Here is a 19,554-nt window from a genome sequence, read left to right on the forward strand (position 1 = left end):
CTTAGACTCCCTCCCAGATAGGAAAGGCAGTTTTGCAGGCAGACTCAAAGCTCATGAACAGCAGAGAACACTCACGTAGTCAGCAGGACTCGAACCTGCGCGGGAAAACCCAATGGATTTCTAGTCCATCGCCTTAACCTCTCGGCCATGACTACCACGTGCCGCAGGTCGATACTGCACAGCTCTGAAGCTGGAGATCTCCGACGCAACGCATGAAATGTCGAGTGAGAAAAGCTTGTCAGAAGTGGGATTCGAACCCACGCCTCTAGACGAGACTGCGACCTGAACGCAGCGCCTTGGTCCGCTCGGCCATCCTGACACGCTTCCGTGGGTGGCGGGGACCACGAGACCACGCCCCCTCTTTTTATGCAATGATGAGCGCTGCCTTTGAGCCCGAGTTGTCCATAAACTGACAGAACTCTAACATGCTACAGATCAAGAAACTTATCAACAATTCTTATCAGTGCACATGTTCTGGAAAAATCTTATGTGAGGGTAAGGCTATCATGTTATTTACATACTCCGAATATTAGCACAGAGTTACTGTGTAAGGTTCCCACAAGTGGCTATATTTCAAAACACTTTAAAACTCTTTATGACAGACGTGCGAACTTGCATAAAGCCTTTTCCTTACTCTGCAATGATGCGCCCGTGTGATGTTGAATCATTTTTGAAAACTGTCTCATTCTCACAATACAAATTCAGTGTATTGCAAGCATGCTTTGCATTGATTTTAGTGTTGAATCAAAGATGAGGAATAATACCCCTTCCTTGAAATATTTCAACATTTGCTTTTGAATTTGGGAAAAGAAAAGCATTTTATTCATTTTTACATAGCGCGCTAGGTGTTCAAATTTATATACCAGCGTCTGACGAGCTTTCGCTTTCAACGGAATAAAAAAGAAAATGGTATACATTTTGAAGCAGGAGTGAGACCTTTCTCTGGGACAGCTCATTTTTAAACAGCGTGCTGATCTCTTGCCAATAAAGTCATCAAATGAACTCTAAATTGATCAAAGGAAAATTGTAACAAATCAATAATGCCAATTGAGCAGAATGTGGACAAGAGGCAAACGTCGAAAGAATAACAAAGCAAGCTGCGGGAACTGGGCTCGTTGGTCTAGGTGTCTGATTCTTGCTTAGGGTGTGAGTGATCCCAGGTTCAACTGCTGGATGAGCTCTTTATCCGTACTTCTGATCCACAGTTGCGCTGCACCATGCTTCGTTGTCTCCTTATGAAATGAGCAAAATAAATGACTTCTGCTTCTTACGAGTGTCCAGTGAAAATGGCACTAGATTGCCCTACTAAGAGGCTTGGTATTTAAGGCTTGCGATAGCAGCTTTGGGTGCAAGAGTTATTATGTTCAACTGGCGCAAAAGCCCACCTTGACCTTGAAACTCTTCTTGCTGTGAGAGCATTTAGGTTTGTGTTTAATTTTGCTGAGTGAAGTTCAACTTCAGACCAAGCAATGGTGCCCAAGTCCTTTCCTGGTGATCCAGTGTCCCACAGAGAATACCTTTAGTATAGTTTACTCTAAAATAATTGAAAGAGTGCAGTAAATCTAACAATTGCGCTACATTGGGTTTAAGAAGAAACTCTCCTGGTGCAAAATTGGCTTGTTATGTTTCTAGGAATTTACAGCGGCAACCCTCACCTTAAAGCAATGTCTACGTCTAAAGAGAAACGGGTCGCCCTAGGTCCAACTTTAAAGAATGGGGCTTTAAAAGTCGATGACCTCCCTCTTTCCAAAGGATAGGTTAAAGCCATTGAGTTTGGTGTGGCTAAGTGAAATCATTGATGCACAGGCCTCGCGGTCGTGTTTTTTTTTTTTTTTTTTTTTAAGTGCATTTTGCCCTGTCATTTCCAATGTGTATTTCAGAGGCTAAAAAACTTGAGGCCGAATGATGCAGCACCACGAAAAGCTCCGTGCACCATCTGGTCAAGGCTTAGATTAGAGCCAGCGAGTTTGGTACCGATAGGTCCAAGCACTGGTGTGCAGGCCTTAGGAGTGTTCTTTTCAAAGGCTATGTAAAGATGACATCGAAGGACTGGCTGTGACGTAACAGTCAAGTTATATTAGGCAGGCAACTAGATTCTGTAGGGCGGAAGAACTACAGGACAAGAACTGGGTTGTTCTTCATCACCTATTACAGATACACCTGTTGGTAACAATTGGGTGAAGTAAGAAAGCCGGCTACGGTGGAAACACAGCATAGCAAAGGCCTGAAATGATCATGCCTTTGATGGACAAATAAGAGAGCTCCACACATGGAAACTCAGAGAGAGAAGAGGGCTTAGACTCCCTCCCAGATAGGAAAGGCAGTTTTGCAGGCAGACTCAAAGCTCATGAACAGCAGAGAACACTCACGTAGTCAGCAGGACTCGAACCTGCGCGGGAAAACCCAATGGATTTCTAGTCCATCGCCTTAACCTCTCGGCCATGACTACCACGTGCCGCAGGTCGATACTGCACAGCTCTGAAGCTGAAGAGCACCGACGCAACGCATGAAATGTCGAGTGAGAAAAGCTTGTCAGAAGTGGGATTCGAACCCACGCCTCTAGACGAGACTGCAACCTGAACGCAGCGCCTTGGTCCGCTCGGCCATCCCGACACGCTTCCGTGGGTGGCGGGGACCACGAGACCACGCCCCCTCTTTTTATGCAATGATGAGCGCTGCCTTTGAGCCCGAGTTGTCCATAAACTGACAGAACTCTAACATGCTACAGATCAAGAAACTTATCAACAATTCTTATCAGTGCACATGTTCTGGAAAAATCTTATGTGAGGGTAAGGCTATCATGTTATTTACATACTCCGAATATTAGCACAGAGTTACTGTGTAAGGTTCCCACAAGTGGCTATATTTCAAAACACTTTAAAACTCTTTATGACAGACGTGCGAACTTGCATAAAGCCTTTTCCTTACTCTGCAATGATGCGCCCGTGTGATGTTGAATCATTTTTGAAAACTGTCTCATTCTCACAATACAAATTCAGTGTATTGCAAGCATGCTTTGCATTGATTTTAGTGTTGAATCAAAGATGAGGAATAATACCCCTTCCTTGAAATATTTCAACATTTGCTTTTGAATTTGGGAAAAGAAAAGCATTTTATTCATTTTTACATAGCGCGCTAGGTGTTCAAATTTATATACCAGCGTCTGGCGAGCTTTCGCTTTCAACGGAATAAAAAAGAAAATGGTATACATTTTGAAGCAGGAGTGAGACCTTTCTCTGGGACAGCTCATTTTTAAACAGCGTGCTGATCTCTTGCCAATAAAGTCATCAAATGAACTCTAAATTGATCAAAGGAAAATTGTAACAAATCAATAATGCCAATTGAGCAGAATGTGGACAAGAGGCAAACGTCGAAAGAATAACAAAGCAAGCTGCGGGAACTGGGCTCGTTGGTCTAGGTGTCTGATTCTTGCTTAGGGTGTGAGTGATCCCAGGTTCAACTGCTGGATGAGCTCTTTATCCGTACTTCTGATCCACAGTTGCGCTGCACCATGCTTCGTTGTCTCCTTATGAAATGAGCAAAATAAATGACTTCTGCTTCTTACGAGTGTCCAGTGAAAATGGCACTAGATTGCCCTACTAAGAGGCTTGGTATTTAAGGCTTGCGATAGCAGCTTTGGGTGCAAGAGTTATTATGTTCAACTGGCGCAAAAGCCCACCTTGACCTTGAAACTCTTCTTGCTGTGAGAGCATTTAGGTTTGTGTTTAATTTTGCTGAGTGAAGTTCAACTTCAGACCAAGCAATGGTGCCCAAGTCCTTTCCTGGTGATCCAGTGTCCCACAGAGAATACCTTTAGTATAGTTTACTCTAAAATAATTGAAAGAGTGCAGTAAATCTAACAATTGCGCTACATTGGGTTTAAGAAGAAACTCTCCTGGTGCAAAATTGGCTTGTTATGTTTTTAGGAATTTACAGCGGCAACCCTCACCTTAAAGCAATGTCTACGTCTAAAGAGAAACGGGTCGCCCTAGGTCCAACTTTAAAGAATGGGGCTTTAAAAGTCGATGACCTCCCTCTGTCCAAAGGATAGGTTAAAGCCATTGAGTTTGGTGTGGCTAAGTGAAATCATTGATGCACAGGCCTCGCGGTCGTGTTTTTTTTTTTGTTTTTTTTAAAGTGCATTTTGCCCTGTCATTTCCAATGTGTATTTCAGAGGCTAAAAAACTTGAGGCCGAATGATGCAGCACCACGAAAAGCTCCGTGCACCATCTGGTCAAGGCTTAGATTAGAGCCAGCGAGTTTGGTACCGATAGGTCCAAGCACTGGTGTGCAGGCCTTAGGAGTGTTCTTTTCAAAGGCTATGTAAAGATGACATCGAAGGACTGGCTGTGACGTAACAGTCAAGTTATATTAGGCAGGCAACTAGATTCTGTAGGGCGGAAGAACTACAGGACAAGAACTGGGTTGTTCTTCATCACCTATTACAGATACACCTGTTGGTAACAATTGGGTGAAGTAAGAAAGCCGGCTACGGTGGAAACACAGCATAGCAAAGGCCTGAAATGATCATGCCTTTGATGGACAAATAAGAGAGCTCCGCACATGGAAACTCAGAGAGAGAAGAGGGCTTAGACTCCCTCCCAGATAGGAAAGGCAGTTTTGCAGGCAGACTCAAAGCTCATGAACAGCAGAGAACACTCACGTAGTCAGCAGGACTCGAACCTGCGCGGGAAAACCCAATGGATTTCTAGTCCATCGCCTTAACCTCTCGGCCATGACTACCACGTGCCGCAGGTCGATACTGCACAGCTCTGAAGCTGAAGAGCACCGACGCAACGCATGAAATGTCGAGTGAGAAAAGCTTGTCAGAAGTTGGATTCGAACCCACGCCTCTAGACGAGACTGCGACCTGAATGCAGCGCCTTGGTCCGCTCGGCCATCCCGACACGCTTCCGTGGGTGGCGGGGACCATGAGACCACGCCCCCTCTTTTTATGCAATGATGAGCGCTGCCTTTGAGCCCGAGTTGTCCATAAACTGACAGAACTCTAACATGCTACAGATCAAGAAACTTATCAACAATTCTTATCAGTGCACATGTTCTGGAAAAATCTTATGTGAGGGTAAGGCTATCATGTTATTTACATACTCCGAATATTAGCACAGAGTTACTGTGTAAGGTTCCCACAAGTGGCTATATTTCAAAACACTTTAAAACTCTTTATGACAGACGTGCGAACTTGCATAAAGCCTTTTCCTTACTCTGCAATGATGCGCCCGTGTGATGTTGAATCATTTTTGAAAACTGTCTCATTCTCACAATACAAATTCAGTGTATTGCAAGCATGCTTTGCATTGATTTTAGTGTTGAATCAAAGATGAGGAATAATACCCCTTCCTTGAAATATTTCAACATTTGCTTTTGAATTTGGGAAAAGAAAAGCATTTTATTCATTTTTACATAGCGCGCTAGGTGTTCAAATTTATATACCAGCGTCTGACGAGCTTTCGCTTTCAACGGAATAAAAAAGAAAATGGTATACATTTTGAAGCAGGAGTGAGACCTTTCTCTGGGACAGCTCATTTTTAAACAGCGTGCTGATCTCTTGCCAATAAAGTCATCAAATGAACTCTAAATTGATCAAAGGAAAATTGTAACAAATCAATAATGCCAATTGAGCAGAATGTGGACAAGAGGCAAACGTCGAAAGAATAACAAAGCAAGCTGCGGGAACTGGGCTCGTTGGTCTAGGTGTCTGATTCTTGCTTAGGGTGTGAGTGATCCCAGGTTCAACTGCTGGATGAGCTCTTTATCCGTACTTCTGATCCACAGTTGCGCTGCACCATGCTTCGTTGTCTCCTTATGAAATGAGCAAAATAAATGACTTCTGCTTCTTACGAGTGTCCAGTGAAAATGGCACTAGATTGCCCTACTAAGAGGCTTGGTATTTAAGGCTTGCGATAGCAGCTTTGGGTGCAAGAGTTATTATGTTCAACTGGCGCAAAAGCCCACCTTGACCTTGAAACTCTTCTTGCTGTGAGAGCATTTAGGTTTGTGTTTAATTTTGCTGAGTGAAGTTCAACTTCAGACCAAGCAATGGTGCCCAAGTCCTTTCCTGGTGATCCAGTGTCCCACAGAGAATACCTTTAGTATAGTTTACTCTAAAATAATTGAAAGAGTGCAGTAAATCTAACAATTGCGCTACATTGGGTTTAAGAAGAAACTCTCCTGGTGCAAAATTGGCTTGTTATGTTTTTAGGAATTTACAGCGGCAACCCTCACCTTAAAGCAATGTCTACGTCTAAAGAGAAACGGGTCGCCCTAGGTCCAACTTTAAAGAATGGGGCTTTAAAAGTCGATGACCTCCCTCTGTCCAAAGGATAGGTTAAAGCCATTGAGTTTGGTGTGGCTAAGTGAAATCATTGATGCACAGGCCTCGCGGTCGTGTTTTTTTTTTTGTTTTTTTTAAAGTGCATTTTGCCCTGTCATTTCCAATGTGTATTTCAGAGGCTAAAAAACTTGAGGCCGAATGATGCAGCACCACGAAAAGCTCCGTGCACCATCTGGTCAAGGCTTAGATTAGAGCCAGCGAGTTTGGTACCGATAGGTCCAAGCACTGGTGTGCAGGCCTTAGGAGTGTTCTTTTCAAAGGCTATGTAAAGATGACATCGAAGGACTGGCTGTGACGTAACAGTCAAGTTATATTAGGCAGGCAACTAGATTCTGTAGGGCGGAAGAACTACAGGACAAGAACTGGGTTGTTCTTCATCACCTATTACAGATACACCTGTTGGTAACAATTGGGTGAAGTAAGAAAGCCGGCTACGGTGGAAACACAGCATAGCAAAGGCCTGAAATGATCATGCCTTTGATGGACAAATAAGAGAGCTCCGCACATGGAAACTCAGAGAGAGAAGAGGGCTTAGACTCCCTCCCAGATAGGAAAGGCAGTTTTGCAGGCAGACTCAAAGCTCATGAACAGCAGAGAACACTCACGTAGTCAGCAGGACTCGAACCTGCGCGGGAAAACCCAATGGATTTCTAGTCCATCGCCTTAACCTCTCGGCCATGACTACCACGTGCCGCAGGTCGATACTGCACAGCTCTGAAGCTGAAGAGCACCGACGCAACGCATGAAATGTCGAGTGAGAAAAGCTTGTCAGAAGTTGGATTCGAACCCACGCCTCTAGACGAGACTGCGACCTGAACGCAGCGCCTTGGTCCGCTCGGCCATCCCGACACGCTTCCGTGGGTGGCGGGGACCATGAGACCACGCCCCCTCTTTTTATGCAATGATGAGCGCTGCCTTTGAGCCCGAGTTGTCCATAAACTGACAGAACTCTAACATGCTACAGATCAAGAAACTTATCAACAATTCTTATCAGTGCACATGTTCTGGAAAAATCTTATGTGAGGGTAAGGCTATCATGTTATTTACATACTCCGAATATTAGCACAGAGTTACTGTGTAAGGTTCCCACAAGTGGCTATATTTCAAAACACTTTAAAACTCTTTATGACAGACGTGCGAACTTGCATAAAGCCTTTTCCTTACTCTGCAATGATGCGCCCGTGTGATGTTGAATCATTTTTGAAAACTGTCTCATTCTCACAATACAAATTCAGTGTATTGCAAGCATGCTTTGCATTGATTTTAGTGTTGAATCAAAGATGAGGAATAATACCCCTTCCTTGAAATATTTCAACATTTGCTTTTGAATTTGGGAAAAGAAAAGCATTTTATTCATTTTTACATAGCGCGCTAGGTGTTCAAATTTATATACCAGCGTCTGACGAGCTTTCGCTTTCAACGGAATAAAAAAGAAAATGGTATACATTTTGAAGCAGGAGTGAGACCTTTCTCTGGGACAGCTCATTTTTAAACAGCGTGCTGATCTCTTGCCAATAAAGTCATCAAATGAACTCTAAATTGATCAAAGGAAAATTGTAACAAATCAATAATGCCAATTGAGCAGAATGTGGACAAGAGGCAAACGTCGAAAGAATAACAAAGCAAGCTGCGGGAACTGGGCTCGTTGGTCTAGGTGTCTGATTCTTGCTTAGGGTGTGAGTGATCCCAGGTTCAACTGCTGGATGAGCTCTTTATCCGTACTTCTGATCCACAGTTGCGCTGCACCATGCTTCGTTGTCTCCTTATGAAATGAGCAAAATAAATGACTTCTGCTTCTTACGAGTGTCCAGTGAAAATGGCACTAGATTGCCCTACTAAGAGGCTTGGTATTTAAGGCTTGCGATAGCAGCTTTGGGTGCAAGAGTTATTATGTTCAACTGGCGCAAAAGCCCACCTTGACCTTGAAACTCTTCTTGCTGTGAGAGCATTTAGGTTTGTGTTTAATTTTGCTGAGTGAAGTTCAACTTCAGACCAAGCAATGGTGCCCAAGTCCTTTCCTGGTGATCCAGTGTCCCACAGAGAATACCTTTAGTATAGTTTACTCTAAAATAATTGAAAGAGTGCAGTAAATCTAACAATTGCGCTACATTGGGTTTAAGAAGAAACTCTCCTGGTGCAAAATTGGCTTGTTATGTTTTTAGGAATTTACAGCGGCAACCCTCACCTTAAAGCAATGTCTACGTCTAAAGAGAAACGGGTCGCCCTAGGTCCAACTTTAAAGAATGGGGCTTTAAAAGTCGATGACCTCCCTCTGTCCAAAGGATAGGTTAAAGCCATTGAGTTTGGTGTGGCTAAGTGAAATCATTGATGCACAGGCCTCGCGGTCGTGTTTTTTTTTTTGTTTTTTTTAAAGTGCATTTTGCCCTGTCATTTCCAATGTGTATTTCAGAGGCTAAAAAACTTGAGGCCGAATGATGCAGCACCACGAAAAGCTCCGTGCACCATCTGGTCAAGGCTTAGATTAGAGCCAGCGAGTTTGGTACCGATAGGTCCAAGCACTGGTGTGCAGGCCTTAGGAGTGTTCTTTTCAAAGGCTATGTAAAGATGACATCGAAGGACTGGCTGTGACGTAACAGTCAAGTTATATTAGGCAGGCAACTAGATTCTGTAGGGCGGAAGAACTACAGGACAAGAACTGGGTTGTTCTTCATCACCTATTACAGATACACCTGTTGGTAACAATTGGGTGAAGTAAGAAAGCCGGCTACGGTGGAAACACAGCATAGCAAAGGCCTGAAATGATCATGCCTTTGATGGACAAATAAGAGAGCTCCGCACATGGAAACTCAGAGAGAGAAGAGGGCTTAGACTCCCTCCCAGATAGGAAAGGCAGTTTTGCAGGCAGACTCAAAGCTCATGAACAGCAGAGAACACTCACGTAGTCAGCAGGACTCGAACCTGCGCGGGAAAACCCAATGGATTTCTAGTCCATCGCCTTAACCTCTCGGCCATGACTACCACGTGCCGCAGGTCGATACTGCACAGCTCTGAAGCTGAAGAGCACCGACGCAACGCATGAAATGTCGAGTGAGAAAAGCTTGTCAGAAGTTGGATTCGAACCCACGCCTCTAGACGAGACTGCGACCTGAATGCAGCGCCTTGGTCCGCTCGGCCATCCCGACACGCTTCCGTGGGTGGCGGGGACCATGAGACCACGCCCCCTCTTTTTATGCAATGATGAGCGCTGCCTTTGAGCCCGAGTTGTCCATAAACTGACAGAACTCTAACATGCTACAGATCAAGAAACTTATCAACAATTCTTATCAGTGCACATGTTCTGGAAAAATCTTATGTGAGGGTAAGGCTATCATGTTATTTACATACTCCGAATATTAGCACAGAGTTACTGTGTAAGGTTCCCACAAGTGGCTATATTTCAAAACACTTTAAAACTCTTTATGACAGACGTGCGAACTTGCATAAAGCCTTTTCCTTACTCTGCAATGATGCGCCCGTGTGATGTTGAATCATTTTTGAAAACTGTCTCATTCTCACAATACAAATTCAGTGTATTGCAAGCATGCTTTGCATTGATTTTAGTGTTGAATCAAAGATGAGGAATAATACCCCTTCCTTGAAATATTTCAACATTTGCTTTTGAATTTGGGAAAAGAAAAGCATTTTATTCATTTTTACATAGCGCGCTAGGTGTTCAAATTTATATACCAGCGTCTGACGAGCTTTCGCTTTCAACGGAATAAAAAAGAAAATGGTATACATTTTGAAGCAGGAGTGAGACCTTTCTCTGGGACAGCTCATTTTTAAACAGCGTGCTGATCTCTTGCCAATAAAGTCATCAAATGAACTCTAAATTGATCAAAGGAAAATTGTAACAAATCAATAATGCCAATTGAGCAGAATGTGGACAAGAGGCAAACGTCGAAAGAATAACAAAGCAAGCTGCGGGAACTGGGCTCGTTGGTCTAGGTGTCTGATTCTTGCTTAGGGTGTGAGTGATCCCAGGTTCAACTGCTGGATGAGCTCTTTATCCGTACTTCTGATCCACAGTTGCGCTGCACCATGCTTCGTTGTCTCCTTATGAAATGAGCAAAATAAATGACTTCTGCTTCTTACGAGTGTCCAGTGAAAATGGCACTAGATTGCCCTACTAAGAGGCTTGGTATTTAAGGCTTGCGATAGCAGCTTTGGGTGCAAGAGTTATTATGTTCAACTGGCGCAAAAGCCCACCTTGACCTTGAAACTCTTCTTGCTGTGAGAGCATTTAGGTTTGTGTTTAATTTTGCTGAGTGAAGTTCAACTTCAGACCAAGCAATGGTGCCCAAGTCCTTTCCTGGTGATCCAGTGTCCCACAGAGAATACCTTTAGTATAGTTTACTCTAAAATAATTGAAAGAGTGCAGTAAATCTAACAATTGCGCTACATTGGGTTTAAGAAGAAACTCTCCTGGTGCAAAATTGGCTTGTTATGTTTTTAGGAATTTACAGCGGCAACCCTCACCTTAAAGCAATGTCTACGTCTAAAGAGAAACGGGTCGCCCTAGGTCCAACTTTAAAGAATGGGGCTTTAAAAGTCGATGACCTCCCTCTGTCCAAAGGATAGGTTAAAGCCATTGAGTTTGGTGTGGCTAAGTGAAATCATTGATGCACAGGCCTCGCGGTCGTGTTTTTTTTTTTGTTTTTTTTAAAGTGCATTTTGCCCTGTCATTTCCAATGTGTATTTCAGAGGCTAAAAAACTTGAGGCCGAATGATGCAGCACCACGAAAAGCTCCGTGCACCATCTGGTCAAGGCTTAGATTAGAGCCAGCGAGTTTGGTACCGATAGGTCCAAGCACTGGTGTGCAGGCCTTAGGAGTGTTCTTTTCAAAGGCTATGTAAAGATGACATCGAAGGACTGGCTGTGACGTAACAGTCAAGTTATATTAGGCAGGCAACTAGATTCTGTAGGGCGGAAGAACTACAGGACAAGAACTGGGTTGTTCTTCATCACCTATTACAGATACACCTGTTGGTAACAATTGGGTGAAGTAAGAAAGCCGGCTACGGTGGAAACACAGCATAGCAAAGGCCTGAAATGATCATGCCTTTGATGGACAAATAAGAGAGCTCCGCACATGGAAACTCAGAGAGAGAAGAGGGCTTAGACTCCCTCCCAGATAGGAAAGGCAGTTTTGCAGGCAGACTCAAAGCTCATGAACAGCAGAGAACACTCACGTAGTCAGCAGGACTCGAACCTGCGCGGGAAAACCCAATGGATTTCTAGTCCATCGCCTTAACCTCTCGGCCATGACTACCACGTGCCGCAGGTCGATACTGCACAGCTCTGAAGCTGAAGAGCACCGACGCAACGCATGAAATGTCGAGTGAGAAAAGCTTGTCAGAAGTTGGATTCGAACCCACGCCTCTAGACGAGACTGCGACCTGAACGCAGCGCCTTGGTCCGCTCGGCCATCCCGACACGCTTCCGTGGGTGGCGGGGACCATGAGACCACGCCCCCTCTTTTTATGCAATGATGAGCGCTGCCTTTGAGCCCGAGTTGTCCATAAACTGACAGAACTCTAACATGCTACAGATCAAGAAACTTATCAACAATTCTTATCAGTGCACATGTTCTGGAAAAATCTTATGTGAGGGTAAGGCTATCATGTTATTTACATACTCCGAATATTAGCACAGAGTTACTGTGTAAGGTTCCCACAAGTGGCTATATTTCAAAACACTTTAAAACTCTTTATGACAGACGTGCGAACTTGCATAAAGCCTTTTCCTTACTCTGCAATGATGCGCCCGTGTGATGTTGAATCATTTTTGAAAACTGTCTCATTCTCACAATACAAATTCAGTGTATTGCAAGCATGCTTTGCATTGATTTTAGTGTTGAATCAAAGATGAGGAATAATACCCCTTCCTTGAAATATTTCAACATTTGCTTTTGAATTTGGGAAAAGAAAAGCATTTTATTCATTTTTACATAGCGCGCTAGGTGTTCAAATTTATATACCAGCGTCTGACGAGCTTTCGCTTTCAACGGAATAAAAAAGAAAATGGTATACATTTTGAAGCAGGAGTGAGACCTTTCTCTGGGACAGCTCATTTTTAAACAGCGTGCTGATCTCTTGCCAATAAAGTCATCAAATGAACTCTAAATTGATCAAAGGAAAATTGTAACAAATCAATAATGCCAATTGAGCAGAATGTGGACAAGAGGCAAACGTCGAAAGAATAACAAAGCAAGCTGCGGGAACTGGGCTCGTTGGTCTAGGTGTCTGATTCTTGCTTAGGGTGTGAGTGATCCCAGGTTCAATTGCTGGATGAGCTCTTTATCCGAACTTCTGATCCACAGTTGCGCTGCACCATGCTTCGTTGTCTCCTTATGAAATGAGCAAAATAAATGACTTCTGCTTCTTACGAGTGTCCAGTGAAAATGGCACTAGATTGCCCTACTAAGAGGCTTGGTATTTAAGGCTTGCGATAGCAGCTTTGGGTGCAAGAGTTATTATGTTCAACTGGCGCAAAAGCCCACCTTGACCTTGAAACTCTTCTTGCTGTGAGAGCATTTAGGTTTGTGTTTAATTTTGCTGAGTGAAGTTCAACTTCAGACCAAGCAATGGTGCCCAAGTCCTTTCCTGGTGATCCAGTGTCCCACAGAGAATACCTTTAGTATAGTTTACTCTAAAATAATTGAAAGAGTGCAGTAAATCTAACAATTGCGCTACATTGGGTTTAAGAAGAAACTCTCCTGGTGCAAAATTGGCTTGTTATGTTTTTAGGAATTTACAGCGGCAACCCTCACCTTAAAGCAATGTCTACGTCTAAAGAGAAACGGGTCGCCCTAGGTCCAACTTTAAAGAATGGGGCTTTAAAAGTCGATGACCTCCCTCTGTCCAAAGGATAGGTTAAAGCCATTGAGTTTGGTGTGGCTAAGTGAAATCATTGATGCACAGGCCTCGCGGTCGTGTTTTTTTTTTTTTTTTTTTTTAAGTGCATTTTGCCCTGTCATTTCCAATGTGTATTTCAGAGGCTAAAAAACTTGAGGCCGAATGATGCAGCACCACGAAAAGCTCCGTGCACCATCTGGTCAAGGCTTAGATTAGAGCCAGCGAGTTTGGTACCGATAGGTCCAAGCACTGGTGTGCAGGCCTTAGGAGTGTTCTTTTCAAAGGCTATGTAAAGATGACATCGAAGGACTGGCTGTGACGTAACAGTCAAGTTATATTAGGCAGGCAACTAGATTCTGTAGGGCGGAAGAACTACAGGACAAGAACTGGGTTGTTCTTCATCACCTATTACAGATACACCTGTTGGTAACAATTGGGTGAAGTAAGAAAGCCGGCTACGGTGGAAACACAGCATAGCAAAGGCCTGAAATGATCATGCCTTTGATGGACAAATAAGAGAGCTCCGCACATGGAAACTCAGAGAGAGAAGAGGGCTTAGACTCCCTCCCAGATAGGAAAGGCAGTTTTGCAGGCAGACTCAAAGCTCATGAACAGCAGAGAACACTCACGTGGTCAGCAGGACTCGAACCTGCGCGGGAAAACCCAATGGATTTCTAGTCCATCGCCTTAACCTCTCGGCCATGACTACCACGTGCCGCAGGTCGATACTGCACAGCTCTGAAGCTGAAGAGCACCGACGCAACGCATGAAATGTCGAGTGAGAAAAGCTTGTCAGAAGTTGGATTCGAACCCACGCCTCTAGACGAGACTGCGACCTGAACGCAGCGCCTTGGTCCGCTCGGCCATCCCGACACGCTGCCGTGGGTGGCGGGGACCATGAGACCATGCCCCCTCTTTTTATGCAATGATGAGCGCTGCCTTTGAGCCCGAGTTGTCCATAAACTGACAGAACTCTAACATGCTACAGATCAAGAAACTTATCAACAATTCTTATCAGTGCACATGTTCTGGAAAAATCTTATGTGAGGGTAAGGCTATCATGTTATTTACATACTCCGAATATTAGCACAGAGTTACTGTGTAAGGTTCCCACAAGTGGCTATATTTCAAAACACTTTAAAACTCTTTATGACAGACGTGCGAACTTGCATAAAGCCTTTTCCTTACTCTGCAATGATGCGCCCGTGTGATGTTGAATCATTTTTGAAAACTGTCTCATTCTCACAATACAAATTCAGTGTATTGCAAGCATGCTTTGCATTGATTTTAGTGTTGAATCAAAGATGAGGAATAATACCCCTTCCTTGAAATATTTCAACATTTGCTTTTGAATTTGGGAAAAGAAAAGCATTTTATTCATTTTTACATAGCGCGCTAGGTGTTCAAATTTATATACCAGCGTCTGACGAGCTTTCGCTTTCAACGGAATAAAAAAGAAAATGGTATACATTTTGAAGCAGGAGTGAGACCTTTCTCTGGGACAGCTCATTTTTAAACAGCGTGCTGATCTCTTGCCAATAAAGTCATCAAATGAACTCTAAATTGATCAAAGGAAAATTGTAACAAATCAATAATGCCAATTGAGCAGAATGTGGACAAGAGGCAAACGTCGAAAGAATAACAAAGCAAGCTGCGGGAACTGGGCTCGTTGGTCTAGGTGTCTGATTCTTGCTTAGGGTGTGAGTGATCCCAGGTTCAATTGCTGGATGAGCTCTTTATCCGAACTTCTGATCCACAGTTGCGCTGCACCATGCTTCGTTGTCTCCTTATGAAATGAGCAAAATAAATGACTTCTGCTTCTTACGAGTGTCCAGTGAAAATGGCACTAGATTGCCCTACTAAGAGGCTTGGTATTTAAGGCTTGCGATAGCAGCTTTGGGTGCAAGAGTTATTATGTTCAACTGGCGCAAAAGCCCACCTTGACCTTGAAACTCTTCTTGCTGTGAGAGCATTTAGGTTTGTGTTTAATTTTGCTGAGTGAAGTTCAACTTCAGACCAAGCAATGGTGCCCAAGTCCTTTCCTGGTGATCCAGTGTCCCACAGAGAATACCTTTAGTATAGTTTACTCTAAAATAATTGAAAGAGTGCAGTAAATCTAACAATTGCGCTACATTGGGTTTAAGAAGAAACTCTCCTGGTGCAAAATTGGCTTGTTATGTTTTTAGGAATTTACAGCGGCAACCCTCACCTTAAAGCAATGTCTACGTCTAAAGAGAAACGGGTCGCCCTAGGTCCAACTTTAAAGAATGGGGCTTTAAAAGTCGATGACCTCCCTCTGTCCAAAGGATAGGTTAAAGCCATTGAGTTTGGTGTGGCTAAGTGAAATCATTGATGCACAGGCCTCGCGGTCGTGTTTTTTTTTTTTTTTTTTTTTAAGTGCATTTTGCCCTGTCATTTCCAATGTGTATTTCAGAGGCTAAAAAACTTGAGGCCGAATGATGCAGCACCACGAAAAGCTCCGTGCACCATCTGGTCAAGGCTTAGATTAGAGCCAGCGAGTTTGGTACCGATAGGTCCAAGCACTGGTGTGCAGGCCTTAGGAGTGTTCTTTTCAAAGGCTATGTAAAGATGACATCGAAGGACTGGCTGTGACGTAACAGTCAAGTTATATTAGGCAGGCAACTAGATTCTGTAGGGCGGAAGAACTACAGGACAAGAACTGGGTTGTTCTTCATCACCTATTACAGATACACCTGTTGGTAACAATTGGGTGAAGTAAGAAAGCCGGCTACGGTGGAAACACAGCATAGCAAAGGCCTGAAATGATCATGCCTTTGATGGACAAATAAGAGAGCTCCGCACATGGAAACTCAGAGAGAGAAGAGGGCTTAGACTCCCTCCCAGATAGGAAAGGCAGTTTTGCAGGCAGACTCAAAGCTCATGAACAGCAGAGAACCCTCACGTGGTCAGCAGGACTCGAACCTGCGCGGGAAAACCCAATGGATTTCTAGTCCATCGCCTTAACCTCTCGGCCATGACTACCACGTGCCGCAGGTCGATACTGCACAGCTCTGAAGCTGAAGAGCACCGACGCAACGCATGAAATGTCGAGTGAGAAAAGCTTGTCAGAAGTTGGATTCGAACCCACGCCTCTAGACGAGACTGCGACCTGAACGCAGCGCCTTGGTCCGCTCGGCCATCCCGACACGCTGGCGTGGGTGGCGGGGACCATGAGACCACGCCCCCTCTTTTTATGCAATGATGAGCGCTGCCTTTGAGCCCGAGTTGTCCATAAACTGACAGAACTCTAACATGCTACAGATCAAGAAACTTATCAACAATTCTTATCAGTGCACATGTTCTGGAAAAATCTTATGTGAGGGTAAGGCTATCATGTTATTTACATACTCCGAATATTAGCACAGAGTTACTGTGTAAGGTTCCCACAAGTGGCTATATTTCAAAACACTTTAAAACTCTTTATGACAGACGTGCGAACTTGCATAAAGCCTTTTCCTTACTCTGCAATGATGCGCCCGTGTGATGTTGAATCATTTTTGAAAACTGTCTCATTCTCACAATACAAATTCAGTGTATTGCAAGCATGCTTTGCATTGATTTTAGTGTTGAATCAAAGATGAGGAATAATACCCCTTCCTTGAAATATTTCAACATTTGCTTTTGAATTTGGGAAAAGAAAAGCATTTTATTCATTTTTACATAGCGCGCTAGGTGTTCAAATTTATATACCAGCGTCTGACGAGCTTTCGCTTTCAACGGAATAAAAAAGAAAATGGTATACATTTTGAAGCAGGAGTGAGACCTTTCTCTGGGACAGCTCATTTTTAAACAGCGTGCTGATCTCTTGCCAATAAAGTCATCAAATGAACTCTAAATTGATCAAAGGAAAATTGTAACAAATCAATAATGCCAATTGAGCAGAATGTGGACAAGAGGCAAACGTCGAAAGAATAACAAAGCAAGCTGCGGGAACTGGGCTCGTTGGTCTAGGTGTCTGATTCTTGCTTAGGGTGTGAGTGATCCCAGGTTCAATTGCTGGATGAGCTCTTTATCCGAACTTCTGATCCACAGTTGCGCTGCACCATGCTTCGTTGTCTCCTTATGAAATGAGCAAAATAAATGACTTCTGCTTCTTACGAGTGTCCAGTGAAAATGGCACTAGATTGCCCTACTAAGAGGCTTGGTATTTAAGGCTTGCGATAGCAGATTTGGGTGCAAGAGTTATTATGTTCAACTGGCGCAAAAGCCCACCTTGACCTTGAAACTCTTCTTGCTGTGAGAGCATTTAGGTTTGTGTTTAATTTTGCTGAGTGAAGTTCAACTTCAGACCAAGCAATGGTGCCCAAGTCCTTTCCTGGTGATCCAGTGTCCCACAGAGAATACCTTTAGTATAGTTTACTCTAAAATAATTGAAAGAGTGCAGTAAATCTAACAATTGCGCTACATTGGGTTTAAGAAGAAACTCTCCTGGTGCAAAATTGGCTTGTTATGTTTTTAGGAATTTACAGCGGCAACCCTCACCTTAAAGCAATGTCTACGTCTAAAGAGAAACGGGTCGCCCTAGGTCCAACTTTAAAGAATGGGGCTTTAAAAGTCGATGACCTCCCTCTGTCCAAAGGATAGGTTAAAGCCATTGAGTTTGGTGTGGCTAAGTGAAATCATTGATGCACAGGCCTCGCGGTCGTGTTTTTTTTTTGTTTTTTTTTTAAGTGCATTTTGCCCTGTCATTTCCAATGTGTATTTCAGAGGCTAAAAAACTTGAGGCCGAATGATGCAGCACCACGAAAAGCTCCGTGCACCATCTGGTCAAGGCTTAGATTAGAGCCAGCGAGTTTGGTACCGATAGGTCCAAGCACTGGTGTGCAGGCCTTAGGAGTGTTCTTTTCAAAGGCTATGTAAAGATGACATCGAAGGACTGGCTGTGACGTAACAGTCAAGTTATATTAGGCAGGCAACTAGATTCTGTAGGGCGGAAGAACTACAGGACAAGAACTGGGTTGTTCTTCATCACCTATTACAGATACACCTGTTGGTAACAATTGGGTGAAGTAAGAAAGCCGGCTACGGTGGAAACACAGCATAGCAAAGGCCTGAAATGATCATGCCTTTGATGGACAAATAAGAGAGCTCCGCACATGGAAACTCAGAGAGAGAAGAGGGCTTAGACTCCCTCCCAGATAGGAAAGGCAGTTTTGCAGGCAGACTCAAAGCTCATGAACAGCAGAGAACACTCACGTAGTCAGCAGGACTCGAACCTGCGCGGGAAAACCCAATGGATTTCTAGTCCATCGCCTTAACCTCTCGGCCATGACTACCACGTGCCGCAGGTCGATACTGCACAGCTCTGAAGCTGAAGAGCACCGACGCAACGCATGAAATGTCGAGTGAGAAAAGCTTGTCAGAAGTTGGATTCGAACCCACGCCTCTAGACGAGACTGCGACCTGAACGCAGCGCCTTGGTCCGCTCGGCCATCCCGACACGCTGCCGTGGGTGGCGGGGACCATGAGACCACGCCCCCTCTTTTTATGCAATGATGAGCGCTGCCTTTGAGCCCGAGTTGTCCATAAACTGACAGAACTCTAACATGCTACAGATCAAGAAACTTATCAACAATTCTTATCAGTGCACATGTTCTGGAAAAATCTTATGTGAGGGTAAGGCTATCATGTTATTTACATACTCCGAATATTAGCACAGAGTTACTGTGTAAGGTTCCCACAAGTGGCTATATTTCAAAACACTTTAAAACTCTTTATGACAGACGTGCGAACTTGCATAAAGCCTTTTCCTTACTCTGCAATGATGCGCCCGTGTGATGTTGAATCATTTTTGAAAACTGTCTCATTCTCACAATACAAATTCAGTGTATTGCAAGCATGCTTTGCATTGATTTTAGTGTTGAATCAAAGATGAGGAATAATACCCCTTCCTTGAAATATTTCAACATTTGCTTTTGAATTTGGGAAAAGAAAAGCATTTTATTCATTTTTACATAGCGCGCTAGGTGTTCAAATTTATATACCAGCGTCTGACGAGCTTTCGCTTTCAACGGAATAAAAAAGAAAATGGTATACATTTTGAAGCAGGAGTGAGACCTTTCTCTGGGACAGCTCATTTTTAAACAGCGTGCTGATCTCTTGCCAATAAAGTCATCAAATGAACTCTAAATTGATCAAAGGAAAATTGTAACAAATCAATAATGCCAATTGAGCAGAATGTGGACAAGAGGCAAACGTCGAAAGAATAACAAAGCAAGCTGCGGGAACTGGGCTCGTTGGTCTAGGTGTCTGATTCTTGCTTAGGGTGTGAGTGATCCCAGGTTCAATTGCTGGATGAGCTCTTTATCCGAACTTCTGATCCA

At 43.7% G+C, this 19,554-nt stretch overlaps 16 non-coding genes across 16 annotated transcripts; all 16 read right to left on the reverse strand.

Annotated features, from left to right (window-relative positions):
• Nucleotides 1-74: 74 nt before the first annotated feature.
• On the reverse strand, nt 75-155 carry trnas-aga (transfer RNA serine (anticodon AGA)). Its single transcript has one exon. It is a non-coding gene; the product is annotated as a tRNA-Ser (tRNA).
• Nucleotides 156-236: 81 nt separating this feature from the next.
• On the reverse strand, nt 237-319 carry trnal-cag (transfer RNA leucine (anticodon CAG)). The gene has a single exon. It is a non-coding gene; the product is annotated as a tRNA-Leu (tRNA).
• A 2,049-nt stretch (nt 320-2,368) lies between these two features.
• Nucleotides 2,369-2,449, reverse strand: trnas-aga (transfer RNA serine (anticodon AGA)). The gene has a single exon. It is a non-coding gene; the product is annotated as a tRNA-Ser (tRNA).
• An 81-nt stretch (nt 2,450-2,530) lies between these two features.
• trnal-cag (transfer RNA leucine (anticodon CAG)) lies at nt 2,531-2,613 on the reverse strand. Its single transcript has one exon. It is a non-coding gene; the product is annotated as a tRNA-Leu (tRNA).
• A 2,049-nt stretch (nt 2,614-4,662) lies between these two features.
• On the reverse strand, nt 4,663-4,743 carry trnas-aga (transfer RNA serine (anticodon AGA)). The gene has a single exon. It is a non-coding gene; the product is annotated as a tRNA-Ser (tRNA).
• A 2,213-nt stretch (nt 4,744-6,956) lies between these two features.
• On the reverse strand, nt 6,957-7,037 carry trnas-aga (transfer RNA serine (anticodon AGA)). The gene has a single exon. It is a non-coding gene; the product is annotated as a tRNA-Ser (tRNA).
• An 81-nt stretch (nt 7,038-7,118) lies between these two features.
• trnal-cag (transfer RNA leucine (anticodon CAG)) lies at nt 7,119-7,201 on the reverse strand. The gene has a single exon. It is a non-coding gene; the product is annotated as a tRNA-Leu (tRNA).
• Nucleotides 7,202-9,250: 2,049 nt separating this feature from the next.
• Nucleotides 9,251-9,331, reverse strand: trnas-aga (transfer RNA serine (anticodon AGA)). Its single transcript has one exon. It is a non-coding gene; the product is annotated as a tRNA-Ser (tRNA).
• Nucleotides 9,332-11,544: 2,213 nt separating this feature from the next.
• trnas-aga (transfer RNA serine (anticodon AGA)) lies at nt 11,545-11,625 on the reverse strand. The gene has a single exon. It is a non-coding gene; the product is annotated as a tRNA-Ser (tRNA).
• An 81-nt stretch (nt 11,626-11,706) lies between these two features.
• Nucleotides 11,707-11,789, reverse strand: trnal-cag (transfer RNA leucine (anticodon CAG)). The gene has a single exon. It is a non-coding gene; the product is annotated as a tRNA-Leu (tRNA).
• Nucleotides 11,790-13,838: 2,049 nt separating this feature from the next.
• Nucleotides 13,839-13,919, reverse strand: trnas-aga (transfer RNA serine (anticodon AGA)). Its single transcript has one exon. It is a non-coding gene; the product is annotated as a tRNA-Ser (tRNA).
• An 81-nt stretch (nt 13,920-14,000) lies between these two features.
• On the reverse strand, nt 14,001-14,083 carry trnal-cag (transfer RNA leucine (anticodon CAG)). The gene has a single exon. It is a non-coding gene; the product is annotated as a tRNA-Leu (tRNA).
• A 2,049-nt stretch (nt 14,084-16,132) lies between these two features.
• On the reverse strand, nt 16,133-16,213 carry trnas-aga (transfer RNA serine (anticodon AGA)). The gene has a single exon. It is a non-coding gene; the product is annotated as a tRNA-Ser (tRNA).
• An 81-nt stretch (nt 16,214-16,294) lies between these two features.
• Nucleotides 16,295-16,377, reverse strand: trnal-cag (transfer RNA leucine (anticodon CAG)). Its single transcript has one exon. It is a non-coding gene; the product is annotated as a tRNA-Leu (tRNA).
• Nucleotides 16,378-18,426: 2,049 nt separating this feature from the next.
• Nucleotides 18,427-18,507, reverse strand: trnas-aga (transfer RNA serine (anticodon AGA)). The gene has a single exon. It is a non-coding gene; the product is annotated as a tRNA-Ser (tRNA).
• An 81-nt stretch (nt 18,508-18,588) lies between these two features.
• Nucleotides 18,589-18,671, reverse strand: trnal-cag (transfer RNA leucine (anticodon CAG)). The gene has a single exon. It is a non-coding gene; the product is annotated as a tRNA-Leu (tRNA).
• Nucleotides 18,672-19,554: the final 883 nt, after the last annotated feature.

This window comes from Electrophorus electricus, chromosome 19 (assembly GCF_041902795.1).
Source record: "Electrophorus electricus isolate QZ-2024a chromosome 19, ASM4190279v1, whole genome shotgun sequence".
Classification (NCBI taxonomy): Eukaryota; Metazoa; Chordata; class Actinopteri; order Gymnotiformes; family Gymnotidae; genus Electrophorus; species Electrophorus electricus.